Here is a 20720-nt window from a genome sequence, read left to right as displayed (position 1 = left end):
ATTTTGATGAACATTACCAAATTTCTTCCCAAACTTTCATACCAACCTACACCCCTATCCACAACGTCAGAGTGCATGTATTTCATGGTGCCCTCATCTACACGGATATTCTTGTTAATTTCTTTCACTTGACAGGCAAATGCTGTGTCACATTGACTTAATTTGCATTATTTAAAAAGTTGAACTGTTATTGCTTGTATTTACTAGTCATTTCTGTTCTTCTTTTGAAAATTGTCCAACTCATCTTCTTACCTCTCCATTATCATTCATCACCACTCTACTTCAGGAAAATAGAATCATGAAAATTAAAGACATTTAGAGCTGGAATGAGCATGATCAATCCCTCACTATCCATGTGAGTCTAGATAGATTCATAAGTCCCTCCCTAGGATACTGAGTGACTGAGTAATATGGGTGTCTAAGCCTCCTGCCTGTCTTTATTGTCTCCCCCTCCTTCTTTTTACTGACCACTCCCACCTTTCTTCCATGCACCCTTCCTTGTGATGATATTCTCTCCTCAGTGTAAATGTTTTGATAATCCAGTAGTATCCTGGGATTAGTAGGCTTGCATGTTAACCTGGAAACAGAAGTCAGTACTGGCCTTTGTTCCAGGTTGTCTGATGTCCCGTCCCCACCTCCTCTTACTCATGACTGTGTGTCTGTGAGTACAGCAGGGGCTCCATTACCAAGTCCCCTGAGTGACAGGGACTCAGTGATTTCGAAAGACTCCTGCAGAATGTGCAAAGAAGGCCGAATGTTCCATTCATTGTATTTCTTAATATTTACTTTACTTTCTGGAAGAATATTCATGGTTAAAATGTACCCAGCACCCTGTATGATGAGTCAAGTGGGTGAGCATCTGTGTGGTTCCTAGTCAGTCCTCACAGCAACACTGCAAGGGAGACGCGATGGTTCTTATTTTACATCCGAGCCCTAGGGAACTGTGTCCCACATCTTAGACTATTTTCCTGCCATTACATAGCGAATAAGGAGAGAGTGTTTGAATCTAGGTTTGTCTGATTCCCAAGTCTCACATGGCCTCTCTGCTATATTTCTTTGCCAATCTGGCAGTGGGTAGGGAAATCTTAGCTTGTGCCTGTTCTATGCTAATGTGACCCATAGGTTGACTCACATGGGATGGGAGCAAAGGTTAAATGCACTTTCCGTTCTGACAGCAAATGACTGAGTTCATTGAGGAACAGGGGTAAGTCTGGGGTTCTTATTCCCAGCGTATGGTAGACACTTAACAACTATTTGTTATTACTGAATGAAAGATGCTTTTCATTAAGCTACCTGTTTCTCTCATGTAAAAGCAGGGTTAACTAGTCTATACAGCAGGGACAATCTGGCAGTACTTATCCTGCTTTGTAATGACTTTGTCTTTCTTTAGCGATTGATTTATGCTCTCTTAACTTTCCGTTCTTCAAAATGAGGCTACCAAACTGCTAGTGGTGTGATTAAGATGAATGTATTTTGAACTCATAGAAAAGATGATTAATTTAACTTTACTGATAATATAATAGAAATTTTGAATTCTAAAAATGTCCTTAGGGGAATGAATTCTGAACATATTATAGGTGAGTCTTTTTTTTTATAGGAAAATATTTATTTTTCCAGTCTTGCACATTCCTATCAAATGTGTTTTTTATATAGTGCTCCATAGTGCCAGTGCTATGAAGCTACCTGCCTGCAGCCAGGCAGTGTCCCGTCCATCTCTCTGGGATGAGTGGGCTTGCTTGTATTCCGGAAATTTAGTCAACACTCCCCTTTGTTCCAGGTTGTCTAATATCTCATTCTGACCTCATACTTAACATGCGCTTGCTGTCCCCACTGCACTATGGTGGCACATCACAGGCTTCACAAATGAAGGTTTTAGATGCATGAGTACAGTCATAGGAAGAATGGATATGTTTCTTTTAATTCTTTTTGAGAACTACAACTATACAAATCTTTATAATCGATCTACTTCTCTAATCTGAACTTCAATAAACCATTTGGCAAGAAATGCAGTATTTATAAATGGAAGAGCTACATTAAGTATTTTCCTTTTAACAAACTAGAAATTTGCTAACACTCAAAACCAGAGGTCAACAAATTTTGTAAAGAACCAAATAGTAAATATTTTAGGCCTTATGGGCCAAGATGCAAAATCACACACATTACGTAGGCACTTACCTAACAAAAGAGAAAACAAATTTTCACAACATTCAACAAAATTAAAGTATAAAATAATATTAATAATAATAAAGAAAAGTTTTTGTAATACAAATCTCTTGTATTAGTTTTCTATTGCAGCCATAACATATTATCAGAGACTTGGTAGCTTACATAAAAAAAATTGATGATATTATGGTACAGTTCCAGAGGTCAAAAGTTCAACACAGTTCTCACTGGGCTAAAATTAAGGTGTCTGCAGGGCTCTGCTCCTCCAGAGGCTCTGAGGTAGAGTCTGCTGTCTTGCCTTGCCAGATGTCAGAGGTTGCCTGCATTCTTTGGCGTATGGCTCTTTCCTTCATATTCAAAGCCAGGAATCATATTCATATTCAAGGCCGGGAATGTAGCGTCTCTGTAAACCTGCTTCTGTTGCCACATTTCTCTCTCTACTACAGTCTGGAAAAGCTCTCCAGTTTTAAGGATCCATGTGATTACACTGAGCCTGCCTGGATAACTCAGGATAAATTTCACTATGCAGGATCCAGGAGTTAGTTTTCCAGGGCTGCCGTAACAAAGTACTACAAAATGAGTGGCTGAAAAAAACGGCAATTATTTTAAAACTTTTTCACAGTTCTGGACTATAAAAATCAGAAATCAAGGTTTCAGCAGGGCTACGCTCCCTCTGAGGTTCTGAGTAGGATCCTTCCTTTTCTTCTTCTTTCTTGCATAGATGCAGTTGGCAGAATAATGGTCTCCAAAGACGTCCATGCCCTAATCCCCAGAACCTGTGAATACATTACCTGACATGGTAAAAGGGATTTGGCAGATATGATTAAGGTTATGGACTACTATGGGTCCAGTGTAATATGTACAACCTAGCAACAGAGTTTCATATAGCATATATGCAAATATAATTTAGAATTCATGTAATATAAGGAAGCTGATCAACCATAAAGACTTTTTTGAAAAGGGATGGAAGAGCTATGTCCATCAATCCTTGGCATTTTCTGATTTGCAGCTGCATTGCTTCAATCTCTGCTTCCATTAGCACAAGGCCTCCTCTCCTCCTGTGCCTCTGTCTCTTCTCCTCTTCTTATAAGCCATCAGTTATATTGGATTAGGGCTTACCTTGATGACCTCATCTTAACTTGATAACATCTACAAAACCTCTTTTTCCAAATAAAGGCACATTCATGGGTATCAGGGATTAGGACTTCAAGATATCTCTGTAGGGGACATGGTCCAACCCATAATAATCCATAACCTTAATCACATCTGCCGAATTCCTTTTACCATGTCAGGTAACATAATCATGGGCTCTGGGGATTAGGGCATGGACGTCTTTGGAGACTGTTATTCTGCCTACTGCGTTTAATAATAAGAGCACTGAAAATCTTTTAAACTTTTTCTTTTCTTTTTTTTTGAAACAACATTCTGTTTAATTGAGATTCAAAATTAGCATTCTTTATCATCAAACTGATTACAAATCTGGAAAAATTATTCTCAATTATGAGTCAAAGAAAAACAGGTAGTGAGCTAGATTTGGCTGGCAGACTGTAGTTGGCTGATTCTTCCTCCAAACAAAATCTTATTTAGGCCAAAACCTATTAGAATGTTACCAGAAATACCATTTACTATAATGTAAACATGATTTTTAAAATATATTAGGAATTAATCCCAGTTGGGCTGGAATACATACATGGGAGTGAACCACATGATAAAACAAACATGTTTGGGTAATGTGAATAAGGTTTGCCAGATTTAGAACTCACAATATATATCCTTGATTTATTTCAAAGAAATGCTACTATCCAACTACCTGTGTGTATTTCTCCAGGGTAATATGTACAACCTAGCCACAGAGTTTCATAGAGCATATACATTCTTCCCAGGCAATTACTAATACAGAATGATATTACTAGGCTTCTCGCTTAGGAAAACACCAGTTAATTGGTGAAAGCACATTTTAAAAATCTAAAATAGCTTCTCTTGGCCAGGTGAGGTGGCTCATGCCTGTAATCCCCACACTTCAGGAGGCTAAGCAGGAGGATTCACTGGAAGTCAGGAGTTCAAAACCAACCTGGCCAACATGGTGAAACCATGTCTCTACTAAAAATACAAAACTGTGCTGGGCATGGTGGCAGGCACCTGTAATGCTAGCTACTTGGGTGGCTGAGGGAGGAGAATCGCTTGAACGCAGGAGGCAAAGGTTGTAGTGAGCTGAGATCGCACCACTGCAATCCAGCCCAGGTGGCAGAGTGAGACTGTCTCAAAAAAAGTAAAAAATAATGAAAGTAGCTTCTCTTACTTGGTATTACAAATTTCAACATTTGAACAGAATTATAGCATGGAAATGATAGAAAATAGTCCTAATGATTAACATTCATACTGTCAACAGAAAATCATCATCAGTTTTATATGATGTGTCTTTCAAATAAGGAAATTATATTTGTGACATTTAACTGGCTAGTCTATAGTCTTGCCTTAGAAGTCAGTGTTAACCTTTCTCTCCATTGATTTCCACAGACACTCTCTGTTTGCCAGAAATGCATTAGATTTTTTTTTGCATTAGCAGTAAGACATGAAGTTAGTGGGGCATCTAGTTGGGATGGTTAAGTGGTTTGGTAGGGATGAGGAGTAATCATATTTATAGATATGATTGTGTTTCTCTGGCAAATATATTTTAGAATTCATATAACATAAAGAAGCTGACCAACCGTAAAGATTTTTTGGAAAGGGATGGAAGAGCTAGGGTTCGCTTAATCCTATTTAAGAGGCTTTCTTGATGGAAGAATTATATACTTCAAACTTTAGTTATGTATTTGGAGTTTTAAAGATTTATTATTAAGTCTTCATTTGTGAGCTTTAGCATAGAATAGCGATAAAGAATGTGGTCTTTGGAGCCAACATACAGGCGTTTAAATTTGGGACCTGCTACTTCACAACAGATCACTTAACCACTGTCTCAATTTACCTCTTTGAAATGTGCATAAAAGCAGTACCTAAGTATAAAGTGTTTTGGAGAGTGCCTGATGCATAGTAAGCATTATATAAGTGTTATTCGCCTGTTTGTTTATTATGATTATTGGTGATGGTGGTAAAAGGTACCCTGTACTCCTGCACGTATCTGTTAAGGAATGTGTAGGCCTAGGGCTGACAGAAGAGTGTGTAGTCCCCAAACCATTAAGCAAGTGATTAAGTAGCTTAGAGACCCCAGTTTACGATGGAAACACACGAACCAGGAGTGAACAAAGCAGCTGAAGAGGGGGTCAGGTCTGGGGCCATTTCTGGTATGGAGCATTGGAGGTGGTGGTAGAGGCAGAGATCGGGCCATGCTCTGCTGACACTGGGATAGCCCTGATTCTTGGGAAAAACTGGATGATTTTTCATGGTACTCATCAATTTCTTTACCACTTGCTGCAGGAAGCCAAAGAAAGAGTGGGGACTTCCTGTTACGACTCCACTTCTCTGCTATTTGGTACGTGGCTGTGCTACTGCCATGGGCTGCATGACTGAATCCCGTTCTGCAGACCACACTTGACATTACTTTTAGTTTTCATTCCTTCATTTTTCTTTTTACATTTTTAATGTTCTTATTCCCTGATCTACTTAGTGTCTCTTCCTCATCACTGCTTACTGTTTGTACAATATCAGGTTCCCCACTGGATGTATAGATCTCCATGATTACAAAAGTGAATAGATAAAATATTTGCATTTGAGTTTAAATTATGGTGGTAAGTATAATTTAAAATTTAAAATTTGTGGTGTGTGTATATATATATATACACACCACAAATTTTTATATATATATATATATATATAAAACAACTTTTGTGAGATGTATTTATACACAACACACACACATAGAATAGAATACTACTCAGCCACAAAAAAGAATGAAATCATGGCCTTTGCAGCAACATGGTTAGAACTGGAGGCTATTATCTTGAGTGAAATAACTCGGAAACGAATAGTAAAATATCACACGTTCTTGCTTAGAAGTGGGAGCTAAATAACGTGTACACATGGACATAGAATATGGAAAAACAGGCATTAGAAACTTGGAAGGGTGGGACGGTGGGAGGCAGATGACAGACAAGAAATTAATGGGTACAGCGTCCACTATTTGGGTGATGGTTACATTAGAAGTCCAGACTTTACCCTTATGCATTATATCCATGAAATAAAACTATACTTTTACCCCTTATACTAATGCAAATAAAAATTAAAATAATTAATGGTGAATATTCAAGAGTTATATTAGAGATCTAGGTGATTTGAGTGAAACTGGTGACCTAAGCAAAGTCAGGTTTAGTAGCCATTGGGGTCATATTTTCCAGGACGTGAAGATTATGATTCACTTTGGAAAGTGGGTTTTGCCACCTCCTGAACCATAATGGTGTTTCTGTAATTCCCGCTGTCAGTGGCTTAGGTCTCCTTCTCTTCCCCAATCTTCATTTTATTCTCTCTTCAAGCTGCTGAGGTGGGGCAGGACACTGGGATCTGAGGGAGCTGGCCAAAGAGACTTTAGTGCTACGTTTGTGTTGGAGGTGAGGGTGTGATGCCGGAGGATTTCTGTTTAGGATGTTGCTGTGAGGTGCTGTGGTGCTGTGGTCAGGGGAGGTCTGGGGCATGAGCCGAGAGAGACATGTGCTATGTGTTGAATGATGAATTGATATCGTGGCTTTTGATATTTTCATATATACTTATTGAAGATATAATTAAAGATTTGCATATTTTCTTTAACAACGCATTTAAAAGAGTATAGTGATACCAACTTTTATGTAACAATCATAATATGAAGATAACTTTTTTGAGATGGAAGTTTTTTTTTCCCTTTATAATTTCTCGCGTGTCACACTTGCCTTAAATAGCTCTTGGTCATAGAGTTCCCTTTGGATGAATACAGGACTTCCATGAGCCATAAGGTTCCTGAGAAATCACTCAATCAGACTTTAAGAGTTTCGCATTATTTTTCTGGGAATAACTTGCTGACAAAACATTATAGGATAGATTTGGCACACAGACATCAGCAGATGCAAAATTGGAAATAGGCAATGCAGAAAAGGAATGGTATTTCTGAAAAGTAACAGACATGGTGGCACATATTAATTGAAAAAGCTGATGATTTTCCTTGGAAAAAAGAAAGAAGCACTGAGTGTTATTCTATAAGTAAAATGAGGAGTCTACATTCTAAGGAAATGAGAGACACACCAGCAGACAGTTTAAAGGACACTAGGGCTGGAAACATTTGAAGCCACTGTCTTTTGAATTTAGCTTGGTTCCTAGCAGACACTGTGTGGCTTCCAGAGGGATCTGGCTTACCCAGACTCAAGCTCTGGCTATCTTCTCTCCACTCTGAATGTATGAGGAAAAAAAATCAATTTTCTAGAAAATTCACATCTTCCAAATTACTTGTTTGATTATTGAATGCTAAGCTCTATGAAGACATATTTCGCATGGGATCAGGCTCTAAGCATCAATGAATGTGTTTGGTATTTGAGTTCAGTAGATCCTAGCACTTGAGCATGCTTCACCATGCAGTCATTCTTTCATCATCTGAACCATTGTTTGGTTGATTGATGTTTTTATGAAGTAGTAATGGTCTTGGCTACAGCTGACTCCTGTTTTTTAAAACTGACATAGAAAACAGCATATGGTAAGCCCTGATCTAATAATGAGGGACAACTAGTACATTACAGGTTTGTGCAAGTATTTTTTAAACTACTTTATTAAAGTGTAATTGACATACAAAAAAACCACACGTTTAATGTTTACAATTTAATGAATTTGGCCAACTGCATTTACCCATGAAACCATTGCCATGATCAAGGTAATAGACATATCTATCACCTCTAAAATTTCCTTGTGCCTCTTTGTTTTTTCTTTGTGTATTTTTTTGTTGTTATTATGGTAGAAACACTTAACATGATATCCATCCTTTTAGCAAATTTTAATTGTGCAATACATTGTTGTTAACTACAGATACCCCAAATCTCAGGAACTTACTCATTTTGTATAATTGAAATTTTATTACTATTATTATTTGTTATTTCATTTCAGATTAACTGGGTATATATGTAGGTTTATTGCATGGATATATTGTGTAATGGTGAGGTTTGTGCTTCTAGTGAACCCATCACTCAAATAGTGGACATTGTAACCAACAGGCAATTTTTCACCCTACACCCCTCTTCTACTCTCCCCAGCTTTGGAGTTATCAGTGTCAATTATTTCCGTCTTTCTGTTCATGTGTACCCATTGTTTAGCTCTCACTTGTAAGTGAGGACATAATGGTATTTGGTTTTCTGTTTCTGAGTTATTTCACTTGGGATCATAGCCTCCAGTTCCATCTATGTTGCAAAAGACATGGTTTCAGTCTTTTTTTGTGACTGCATAGTATTTTATGATGTATAAATACCACATTTTCTTTACACAGTAAACCAGTGGGGAACATTTAGGTTGATTTCATGACTTTGCTATTGTGAATAGTGCAGCGATAATCATATGAGGGCAGATGTCTTTTTGATATAACAATTTCTTTTCCTTTGGGTAGATATCCAGTAGTGGGATTGCTGGGTCAAGTGGTAGTTCTGTTTTTAGTTCTTGGAGAAATATCCATACTGTTTTACATGGAGGTTGTACTAATTTACATTCCCACCAACAATGTATAAGCATTTCCTTTTCTCCACATCCTTGCCAACATCTATTATTTTTTGATCTTTTAGTAATAGCCATTCTGACTGGTGTGAGATGGTATCTCATTGTGGTTTTAATTTGCATTTATCTGATGATTAGTGATATTAAATATCTTTTCATATGTTTGTTGGACACTTGTATGTTTTCTTTTGAGAAGTGTCTTTCATATTCTTTGTCCACTCTTTAATGAGATCATTTGGCTTTTTTCTCTTTTATCTGCTTGAGTTCCTTACAGATTATACATCTTAGTTCTTTGTTGGATGCATAGTTTGCAAACATTTTCTCCCATTCTGCAGGCTGTCTGTTTATTCTGTTGTGCTGTGCAGGAGCCCTTTCATTTAACAAAATTCCGTTTGTCGATTTTGTCATTTTTGTTTTTGTTAACATTTGCTTTTGAGGATATAGTCCTAAATTCTTTGCTAGGCCAATGTCCAGAAGAGGTTTTCCTAGGTTTCATTCCAGGAGTTTTTATAGGTCTTAACATTTAAACTTTTAATGTGTTTTGAGTTAATGTTTGTGTATGGTGAGATAGGAGTTCAGTTTTGTTCTTCTACATATAGCTAGCTAGTTTTCCCAGCACCATTTATTTAATAGGGTGTCATTCCCCATTGTTTATTTTGTCAACTTTTCCAAAGATCAGTTGGTTGTAGGTAGGTGGCTTTGTTTCTAGGTTCTCTATTCTGATGCACTGATCTGTGTGTCTATTTTGTACCAGTACCATGCTGTTTTGGTTACTATAGCCTTGTAGTATAATTTAAAGTCACATAATGTTATGCTTCAGTTTTGTTCTTTTTGTTTAGGATTGCTTTAGCTATTCAGGCCATTTTTTGGTTCTACAGGAATTTTAAAATTGTTTTTTCTATTTCTATGACATTGGTAATTTGATAAAAATTGTGTTGAATCTGCAGATTGCTTTGGGCAGTATGGACATTTTAACAATATTGGTTCTTCCTATCTGTGAGTTTGGAATGTTTTTCCATTTGTTCGTGTCAGTTACAATTTGTTTTTTTTTAATTTCAACTTTTAGATACTGGCGGTACATGTACAGATTTATTACATGAGAATATTGTGTGATGCTGAGGTCTGAAGTACAGATCCTGCCATCCTGGTAGTGAGCATTATACTTTATAAGTAGTTTTTTAATCCACTACCCCTCCCCTCACCCTCTAGTAGTCCACAGTGTCTTTTGTTCCCCTATTTATGTCCATGTGTGCTCAGTGCTTAGCTCCCACTTTTAAGTAAGAACATGTGGTGTTCGGTTTTCTATTCCTGTGTTAATTTGCTTAGAATTATGATCTCCATTATCCACAATTTCTTTCATCAGTGCTTTGTAGTTCTCCTTGTAGAGATTTTTCATCTCTTTGGTTAAATGTATTCCTGGATATTTTATTTTTGTGTGTGGCTATTGTAAATGGGATTGAGTTTTTGATTTGGTTCTCAGCTTGAGTGTTGTTGATATATAGAAATGTAACTGGCCGGGCGCGGGGGCTCATTCCTGTAATCCCAGCACTTTGGGAGGCTGAGGTGGGTGGATCACCTGAGGTCAGGAGTTCCCGACCAGCCTGGCCAACATGGCAAAACCTTGTCTGTACTAAAAATACAAAAAGAAAAAAAAAAAAAAGAAAGAAAAGAAAAAACTAGCTGGGCGTGTTGGCATGTACTTGTAATCCCAGCTACTCGGGAGATTGAGGTAGGAGAATCACTTGAACCTGGGAGGTGGAGGTTGCAGTGAGCCGAGATCATGCCACTGCACTCCAGCCTGGGCAACAGAGTGAGACTCCATCTCAGAAAAAAAAAAAAAAAAAAAAAGAGAGAGAAATGCCACTGATTTTTCACGTGTTTTATTTTGTATCCTGAAACTATATTGAAGTTGTTTATCAAGTTTAGGAGTCTTTTGGAGGAATCTTTAGAGTTTCCTAGGTATAAGATCATGTCATCAGCATGTAGAGATAATTTGACATCTTCCTCCTCCTTTCCAATTTGGATGCCTTTTATTTCTTTCTCTTGCCTGATTGCTCTGGCTAGGACTTTCAGTGCTATATTGAATAGGATTGGTGAGAGTGGGCATCCTTTTCTTGTTCCAGTGGTAACTGAAACTTCATACTCATTGAATAACTTCCCATACCCCCCTACCCTAAGCTTCTGGTAATTGCCATTCTAGTCTCTGCTTCTATCAGTTTGACTATTTTAGATACTTCATCAAAATGAAATCATGCCGTATTTGTCCTGTGATTGGTTTATTTCACTTAGCATAATGTCTTCCAACCTAACTATGCCCTAACAAATGACAGAATTTCATTCTTTTGTGAGGCTGAAAAATACTCCATTGTACGTATATGTCACATTTTCTTTATTCACCTGTCGATCAATGGACATTTGGGTTGTTTCCACATCTTGGCTGTTGAGAATCATGCTGCAATGAACATGAGAGTGCAGATATCTCTTCAAGATACTGATTTCATTTCCCTTGGATTAATACCCAATAGTGGGACTGCTCAATCCCATGGCAGTTCTATTTTTGATTTTTTGAGGAAGCTCTGTGCTGTTTTCCACAGTGGCTGCACTGTTTTACATTCTTACCAACTGTGTATAAGAGTTCCAATTTCTTCACCAATGCTTTTTATCTTTTTTTATTTTTTATGACAGTCATCTTAACAGGTGCGTGGTGATATCTCCTGGTTACTTTGATTTGCATTTTCCTGATGATTAGTAAAGCTATTGAGCACCTTTCCATATGTCTGTTGTCTATCTGTGTGTCTTCAGAGAGATGTCTATTCCAGTCTTTTGCCCATTTTTAAGTCAGGTTATTTTTTTTTTTATTTTTGTTATGGAATTGTAGAAGTTTTTAATATATTTTGGATATTAGCCTCTTATCATCTATATGGTTTGCAAATATTCCAGTTTCATATGTTACCTTTTCATTCTGTTAGTTTATAAGCTGATATGCCCATTTGGCCATCCTGGTACTTCACAGCCAGCCAAACAGACTGATTGGTTTCTGTGTCAAACTGTTATCAAACATATAGAATCTCACTCATATTTGGTAGTTGGCTTAATAACAGTCCAAGAAACTTGTCTGTCGACACTTCAGTATCATGCGATAGGTTAACCAGGTGTGCACCTGGGGCTCCCCACCTCTCTAATTCTGTCCCATATTAGCAAGATGATCTCCAGTTCCAGGTGAAAAATACAAGAAGTATTGATGGAGAAAATATTTTTCTTGTGTGAGCAGACAAGGACCTTTAAGACTAACACTCTTCATTGTGGGCTCACCACATTTGAATGAGGGATGAAGAGAGTGCAGAGTGAGAATGGTGGCATCACAGAGCTCATGCTGATCACACTCGCATTCTTAAGAGATGAGGTAATTCAAGGAGAGAGTGCAGTCTCCCCAGAAGACTAAGTGCAGTCATATTAGGAGGTTTCTGAACACTTTTGCCAGAATGATTCTGATTCAGATTCAGGTATGAGTGGAGTGCAAATGTATGTCACCACATTACCGGCTAGACTAAGTTACTCTAAATGCTCCTTCTTTTCTCCAGCAAAATGCCCGTTGACACTTCAGCGTCAGGATTTAATCTATGTTAAATCCTGCCTTTTTGGTCTTGTCCCCAACCTTCCCTTCTGCCCCCACCCTTGCCTTCTGCCCCTACAACTTTCTAAGGATTTGTTATCATTGGCACGCTAATAAAATCTCTGATGGAAGGTAATTCCAAACTGGACTGGGGAAAGGCTGGCTTATTTGTGTGGAATAGAGTTGTTTTAAATCACTGGTAAGAATTGATTTAATGTTTACTTTCTTCTCCCTGAAATTTGATATCAGTACCTTATGGTACGTCCTAGAAACATACAGGTTTTAGTTTAAAAGGCGAATAGGGCCAGGTGTAGGGGGTCATATCTGTAATCCCAGCACTTTGGGAGGTCGAGGCAGGAGGATCACGTGAGCTCAGGAGTTCAAGACTAGCCTAAGCAACATAGTGACACTCTGTCTCTATGAAATAAATAAATAAATAAATAAATAAATGGTAAATGCATATCCTTTTTTTTTTTTTGAAAAATTTCTTTTGAAATCTCTTTAAAAATATACAGAACAGCAAAAAAAAGTATATTTAAAGATTTTGTGTTTTTATTTACTGAAGAATAATTGGAAGGTGGGCAATGTCAGACTCATGAGTATATCTCGGTATCTTGTGGTGTTTCTTAAAAGGATAACAGCTCTCATAAAAATACTGGCATTAAAAATGTTTTACTGACTAACAACATAAATCTTAGCTATTTTTCAATTAAAGAACAAATAATTATTTTCAGAAAAAAAGAATACACTGTCATTTGATAAATGACTTGTTGCTTTCAATGATTTTACTTATTTTTCACACAAAGAATTAAATGTTTTTCCAGAAGATTTAAGTGAGAAATGAAAGACATTAAGTTGTGTTGTTTTATTTTCTTCTATTTATTCATATGCTAAAAAAGAAAGATAGGCTTTTTGTCTCTTCCTGAAAGATTTCCCAAACAAGAAAAAATTAACCCAATGGAGAGACTTCCTTTTATACCTAGATGAAGAATCTAATCTTAAAAGCTACATTATCATTTGTCATTTCTAATGATTGTAAGCATGTAAGCATCGGGATTTTTTGAAGACATTATTATCAAATCTATTTCCTGAATGCTTCCTCGTGCAGTCATTTGTGGACCAACTCATTACTGTTCTTGGAAAGTTGTAAGTGTCTTTCTCACAGCTGACAGTGGCCTTCTCCTTGTTTAGGACTGACATAGGAACAGCAGATGATAAACACTGGTCTAAAAATGCGGGATTGATCAATATATTAAATCTTTGTGCAAGGATTTTTTTTAACATGGTTGGGTCTACATTGCCTTAAATATTATACGTTTATATACCCAGTTTTTTATTATTTTTTGCAGGATGCTTTAAATTGATATTATCCTATAGTTTCATTTTTGCTAAAATAACTTTAACAAAGTCAATCACTTCCTTAAATTCCTATTTTCAGTTTTAAGCTTCCATTGTTAAAGATTTTAAAGCAATGCTTCACGTTGTTTTTTGTAAATCACTATGCTTTGTGAGGTATTGACATGAACCCTTTTGCACCAGAAGTGGTTGAAAATGTAGATGGAAATAACACAGAAGTTAGAACAGAAAAATATATTATTAGATGCAGGTATAAATTCACTATTAAGAACACAGAAGAAGGGCTGGGCGCAGTGGCTCATGCCTGTAATCCCAGCACTTTGGGAGGCCGAGACGGGCGGATCACAAGGTCAGGAGATCGAGACCATCCTGGCTAACACGGTGAAACCCCGTCTCTACTAAAAAATAGAAAAAACTAGCTGGGCGTGGTGGCGGCGCCTGTAGTCCCAGCTACTCGGGAGGCTGAGGCAGGAGAATGGTAGGAACCCGGGAGGCGGAGCTCGCAGTGAGCCAAGATCGCACCACTGCACTCCAGCCTGGGCGACAGAGCGAGACACCATCTCAAAAAAAAAAAAAAGGAGAAAAAGGGCGAAAAAAAAAAAAAAAAAAAAAAAAAAAAAAAAAAAAAGCGAAAAAAAAAAGAACACAGAGGAAAAACAGTCCCTACCTTCTGCCATGAAAAGAATTTGCCTTTGGTTTCTGTGGTTTGGCAGAATATAGTGCTGGGTAGCTGAAATGCCATTGGAAGTTTTTCGTTTTGTTTTTTAATGTTTTTCAATGTTGTTAAAACAAAACATTGCTGAAGGACATCTCGGCCCACCTATAGTTTTATGAGTACAAAAGCTGCCTTGTGTCCTTGGTCACTGTGGGCCTTTCACCAAACTGCAGCACTGAACTGATTGTAAAATACCTGCTTCTGTGATGGGAGATGTGCTCAGAAATGTCACACTGTGCTTCTTTTGCATTTGTCTGTAAATGACTTTCTCTCTAAGTTAGACCAAGTCAGCCATCTGCTTGGGTGTAGGGCAGAAGTAGTAGCATTGCTGTTAAAGAAGGAGAAGGACAAAGAGGAGGAAGAAGTGCAAGAAGAAGAGAAAAAGGAGGAGGAGGACAGGGAGAAGAAGAGGAGGCAAAAAGGAGAGTTGATATTTCCTATAATAGGATTTTTGTGCCCTCATGCAGATTAATAGACTTGAAAGCTAGGATTTATTGAAACAGAAAATGATTAGTTATCTAAACACCCTTACCTCCTCTTTTAACATACCGGGAGCCAGCCACATTGCAGAGTTTTCCTGTATGCCCCATGTTGGAAGAGTGTAAGCCCCAAAGAAGGGATGGAAAGCCAGGCCTTACCTCCAACCCAGCCACTATGATAAGATGCATGAAGACAAGGGACTTTGCCCTTCTCCTGTCTTCCTGACTGTTTCTGCCACAAACCCATAGGAGCACCTGTCATCTATTCTTGTGGGTTTCAATTCCACAGCCACTAGCCAAATGTGGCTATATAAATTGAAATTTAAATCAGTTAAAATAAAACTTAAAAAAAAACTTCAGCCCTTCAGTCTCAGTAGCCACACTTCAAGTGCTCAATAGTTACACGTGCCTACTGGCTGCTGGACTGGGTGGTGTAGCTGTAGGACCTGCCCATCATTGCCAAGCCTAGTGGACAGCAACTTCCACATGGAGACTGAATTCCTGAAAGAACTTTCAATAATTGGAATAAAGGTTATCCAATTAAATTGCTTCTGAGTGGAGGTTTTAAGCAGATTCAGATCAGTTAACAGGAAACAAACAAAAACCACCTCTTTTAATATTTGCACATGTTCATACAGTCATGTAAATTTGCAAATACGGTTCTATAACTTTAAAGAATTGAATTATTTGTTTTTCCTTGCAGAGGGGCTTTTGTTGTATGACTTTTCCTTTCTTGAATGTCTTAGGGAATTATAATAATGATTACCTCTCCTTTGATCACTTCCCATCTGGAGTTTCCTGTTTCCTTTACACATGGTTCAGAAACACACAAAACTTTGTCTGAGGTTCTAGTCTGGGTCCTGTCCTCAAGGGCATGAAAGAAATTGGTTGCCTGATGAAGTACAAATGTCTCGGGAACCACGGGGGATAACCAGGTGTTGGGTGGAAGGGGTGAGTGGGGACTTGGAAACAGAGTAGAAATCGAGAGGTTTTGGATTGAAGATATTAGGAAAATGTGGGGAAGCACGAGTAAGGCCAAAGGGCTCCACAGGTGAGGCTGTGAAAAGCCGAGCCTATAAATGAGAGCAGTCTTGCTGACTTAAAAGTGTAGACCTTTTCGTGTAATCTAGTTGCCTAAAGCTTACAAATCTTATAAAGCTTCGTATATCCTAAGGTGGGATCTGGGATCAATGACAGAATCAGTGCTCTGGTCTCAGAGGATGGAAAGAGTGAACTGTGAGTATTCTTTTTTTTCTTCTCTGTCTCCCTGTTCTGGATGTAATTTAGCATCTAACTGTGCTCTAATTCTCCATGTTATTTTCTCCATGGTATTATCGTAATATTTTAAGCTCAGGAATCAGTATTTTACAATGCTCCCTATGCTCCTTGCCACAAGGCAGATCTTCAGTGTGTGTTGACTAAAACAGTTCGAGGAGGAATCCCACCTCTGAAGAACATTATCATGGTCTGAGAAAAATAAATACATGGTAGTATGTTCCTGCCTAAATCAATTTTATGTCAGATTTCCCCAGCAATAAAATATTAGCATATTTTCAAGAAGTGACATTCGAGCCTATGGTTTATTATAAGAAATTCAAAGTAAGGAATTCATTGATTCTGCTACATGCATTGGATTTATACAGGCTATTTCTTGAAGTATTTTTCAGTTCCTACACAGTGTTTCACCACATTAATCAAAGGGTAGCTGTGCTCTAAAACCCACTGTTTGGGGTCAGTGGACTCTTCGTATTAATGTAGTACCAAGAAAAGAATTAGGCTGGGTGCAGTGGCTCAACCCTGTAATCTCAGCACCTTGGGAGGCCAAGGCGGGCAGATCACCTGAGTTCAGGAGCTCAAGACCAGCCTGGGCCACATGGAGAAACCCCATCTCTACAAAAAAATACAAAACTTAGTCAGGGATGGTGGTGTGTGCCTATTGTCCTAGCTATGCAGGAGTGCAATTCGATTAGCTGCTGAGGATCTGATGTCTTTGCCTGCCCTCCCCATCATACACACTTTTTTCTTCATTCTTCAGGAACTGTTTACAGTGTCAAAGCACATGGTTTCTATTAATGCCATAATCAGCACTATGCAAACATAAATTTTCATGTTTAATGAAAAGTAGTGAAGGTTTAAGGAATGGCTGTCAGTGATTTGTTTCACCTGTGGTCTGTTTGACAAAAACAGAATTAGTGGTTTTAGGTTTTTGAAGCTATAATTTCACTGAAAGAGAGTCAACGACTACATATACTAAAAAGCCATGACATAGAGGGCGAGAAAGTTAGAGTGTGTGTGTGTGTGTGTATACTTGGCTCTTTTATTTATGTGTCTTTATTGATCCATCATCTAAAGGTTACATGATTTTTTTTCTCTTATGAATTGACTCCTCCTTAAATATGTTTAGCATCTTTCAAACCATATTTATTTTAAAAAAAGACCTGGCATGCCAGTTTCTAATATCTTAATGACAATTCTCTAATGGATTTTTCAAATCTCAAGGCTTTCAGGAACTAAAAAAATCCCACTTGTATACTGTTACTGACTCAGCAGGTTCAGTGTATTACTTACTTTTCAGACTTCCTATTTGCCAACTATTCAGGTAGCAAAACAGAGAAAATTAGTCTAGGTGGAATGATTCACATAGAGACGCAGAAATTAGAACTCCTATACTTCCTATACCCAGGTTTTTTTTTTTTTTTAAGTAAACTATTAGAAGTATTGCTTGAATTGTCAGTAGATTAAAAGGAAATAGTCTGAATAAGCAAGCCAAAAATCCAGTCATAGGTGGCTTCTTTCCAGTGACTATGAGCAAATCTTATGCTTTAATTAAAATAAAATTCTGGTCTGGGACTTGGTACCATGTTGTTTCAATAGATGCAACCTGAGGTAACAATTAATTTGCTTTGCGTTTTTCTTATTTTTATTTAATTTAATTAATTAATTTATTTATTTTGAGACAGAGTGCAATGGTGCAATCTTGGCTCACTGAAACCTCTGCCTCCTGGGTTCAAGTGATTCTCCTGCCTCAGCCTCCGGAGTAGATGGGATTACAGGGGCATGCCACCACGCCTAGAAAATTTTTGTATTTTTAGTAGAGATGGGGTTTTACCATGTTGACCAGGCTGGTCTCGAACTCCTGATCTCAGGTGATCCACCCTCGTCGGCCTCCCAAAGTGCTGGGATTACAGGTGAACCACTGCGCCCAGCCAGTTTGCTTAGTCTTTATTAGCCTCTTAGTGCCCAGCTTCTATTCTATCTCTGTTTGCAATACCTCTTCCCCAAACAGCCAATTCTTGATATTCGTGGTAGTCATGTTCTATAAAGTCACTGAAAACACTGAATTAGCAAATACTGAACTGCTGTGTCAAGAGGAAATACAGGGGTAGGTTCTTGTGAACCTCTGGTCACAACATTTTCCTCAGCCCCTCGACCCAGAACGTTGTTTTATATGTGTTTCTATTGGAAGACACCTTATTTTAATACATATTGTTGATTCATTAGCATTGAACTCATGACCAATGACATTGTAACTCATGCCTGAATGAAACATGTCGAACCCACGTATTTTCCCTGTAAGGGACAGCACGGCTCTCTTGCACTTAGAAACAACGGAAAGCACTTAAGCACTATGCTTGGAGGCCCTTTTAAACAGCAACATCACCAACTCCAAAAACTCAAACAATATGGCACAAAATGAACTCAAAAAGGACACTTGTGCACAGTATGAGAGCTGAAACGAGAAGGCAGAGCGTTGCCATGTTGGACTTCAGCTGGGAGTGCGCACATCTGTTAGACGACTGGCATTTTCCTCTATGCGGCACTTGTCTGTTAATGATGGAGAAAGCCCCGCAAGTATTGATTTTAGGGTTATAAAATAAATTGTAAAATAAATCTATTTAATAGATTACATTACTTTATTACATTTAGATTTATAAATGTAATAAAGTAATACAATTAAATATAAAAATTAAATATAAAATAAATTTAAGTGAACGGCAAATTTGCAAATACAAACTCCACAAATTATGAGAATAGACTCTATTCCTTTCTATTCTTCCCATCACCATTTTGATCTAGGTCACTCTCATCGGTTGCTGCAAAATCCCCTCACTATGCTCCTCTGCAGCCATGTCTCATTAATTCTCCCTTCTTGCTAATACTAATCTTTTCAGTTACTTTCATATTGTCACTATGCTTCTTAACTTTTGAACTTTTAACTAAAAATATTATCCCAACATTCAAAGACTCTCTGGTTCTTTATATTTTCTTATTTTATATCTTTCTTCTCTTAGACTAGCACTATCCAATAGAACTTTCTGCAATGATGAGATGCTGTCTGTCTGCACTGAGCTAGCTGTACGCAGCTGGTGAACACTTGAACTGTGACTAGCAAACTGAGAAACCAGCTAATGTATTGAACAGCACAGACATTACCGATTAAGAATAGTTAGCTCATTTTGTCCCAAAGATTGTGTACGCATTTCTCCTTTCTTGCCTTTGTCTCTATGACTTTACCCTCTTCTTGTTCCCCATCCTGCTCTTAATTACATACCTGTTTCATTTTTCCCTATTCTCATTCCACCCTGTGGGAAACCATCCATGACCCATCCTATTCAGGTGGAAGAAATTTCTATGCTTTCTGAATTCCCAAAGATACTGTTTGTTTCATGTCATCTCTTCCTGGCATGATTGCGAGTTCTCTAAGGGAGAAAAAAACTGGTCATCAGTAAACACAGTGTCAGTGTTCAAGTAGAGGCCTAATAAATATTTATTCATTGATTGTCAGCAGTGCTTTTCACCACAAGAAAACAGGAAAAATAAAATGCACACTATTTTGGAGATTTTGGAAGTCAGGCTGGGCTACTAACAGAAAGATCCCCAAATCTCAGCAACATAGAAAGAAAGATTTATTTCTTGCTCATGTCCTGTGGTCCTATGGCACTGTGACTTGGCTACAGCTCTGTTATTCCAGGACCTTGGCTGATTGATCAGCCTCTGAAAACTTCTACCTGTAAGTGACATTACACTGGACAAAGCAATATGCCTGGTCACTGCTGAGGTCAACAGGGAGAAAAGCCATTATCCTCCTGCATGGAGGACATCAGACATTTGGTAAAACGGGAATCAGATTTTTAAGTTAGATTTTCACTATTTCCTTTTTATGTCTGGAATGGCTTCATTAACCCATCTTTCCATGCTTCTCTTTGTTCCAGACTTTAAGTGGCCTCCAGAATGTTTTCTAGGGGTGCAAGTCTGACTATTTCTTTACCTTGAACTAAAGCCTTCAGAGGCTTCCCATTCTGTGTGTGAAATGCCTAAACTCCTAAACATGATGCCTGTGAATCTTCCCCATCCAGGCTCCCGTGGTCACTTCCCCACCACACACCCTATGCTTTTGTGTTCCTCAATTGCCTTATGCGTACATAATCTTTGGGACAGAATGAGCTAACTATTCTTCATCGGTAGTTAATGTCTGTACTCTCCAATAGATTAGCTGGTTCCTCAGTTTGACTAGTCACGGTTCAAGTGTTCGCCAGGTGTGTACAACCAACCAAATTACCTCGTTGGACAATGGTCTCTGATAACCATCTGCCCAGATCAAAGTGGCCTCTGAGAACCCCCCAGAGAGATTTCCATCCTAGTTGGTGTTTCTCTAAGACACAGTACACACTTCTTGTTATAGAGCATTTCTTAAGTTCATCGTATTCATGGGTTTATACGGCCTTCCTTCCACTTGCTCTGA

At 38.1% G+C, this 20720-nt stretch overlaps 1 protein-coding gene across 5 annotated transcripts in view; it reads left to right on the top strand.

Moving 5' to 3' along the window:
- Positions 1–20720, top strand: part of FGF14 (fibroblast growth factor 14) — a 665893-nt gene that overhangs the window by 194656 nt on the left and 450517 nt on the right. The window lies entirely within an intron of this gene.

The sequence above is a fragment of the Papio anubis genome, chromosome 15 (genome assembly GCF_008728515.1).
Source record: "Papio anubis isolate 15944 chromosome 15, Panubis1.0, whole genome shotgun sequence".
NCBI classification, from domain to species: Eukaryota; Metazoa; Chordata; class Mammalia; order Primates; family Cercopithecidae; genus Papio; species Papio anubis.
The sequence above is the reverse complement of the archived record's forward strand: the minus strand, read 5'-3'. Positions and strand labels throughout refer to the sequence as shown.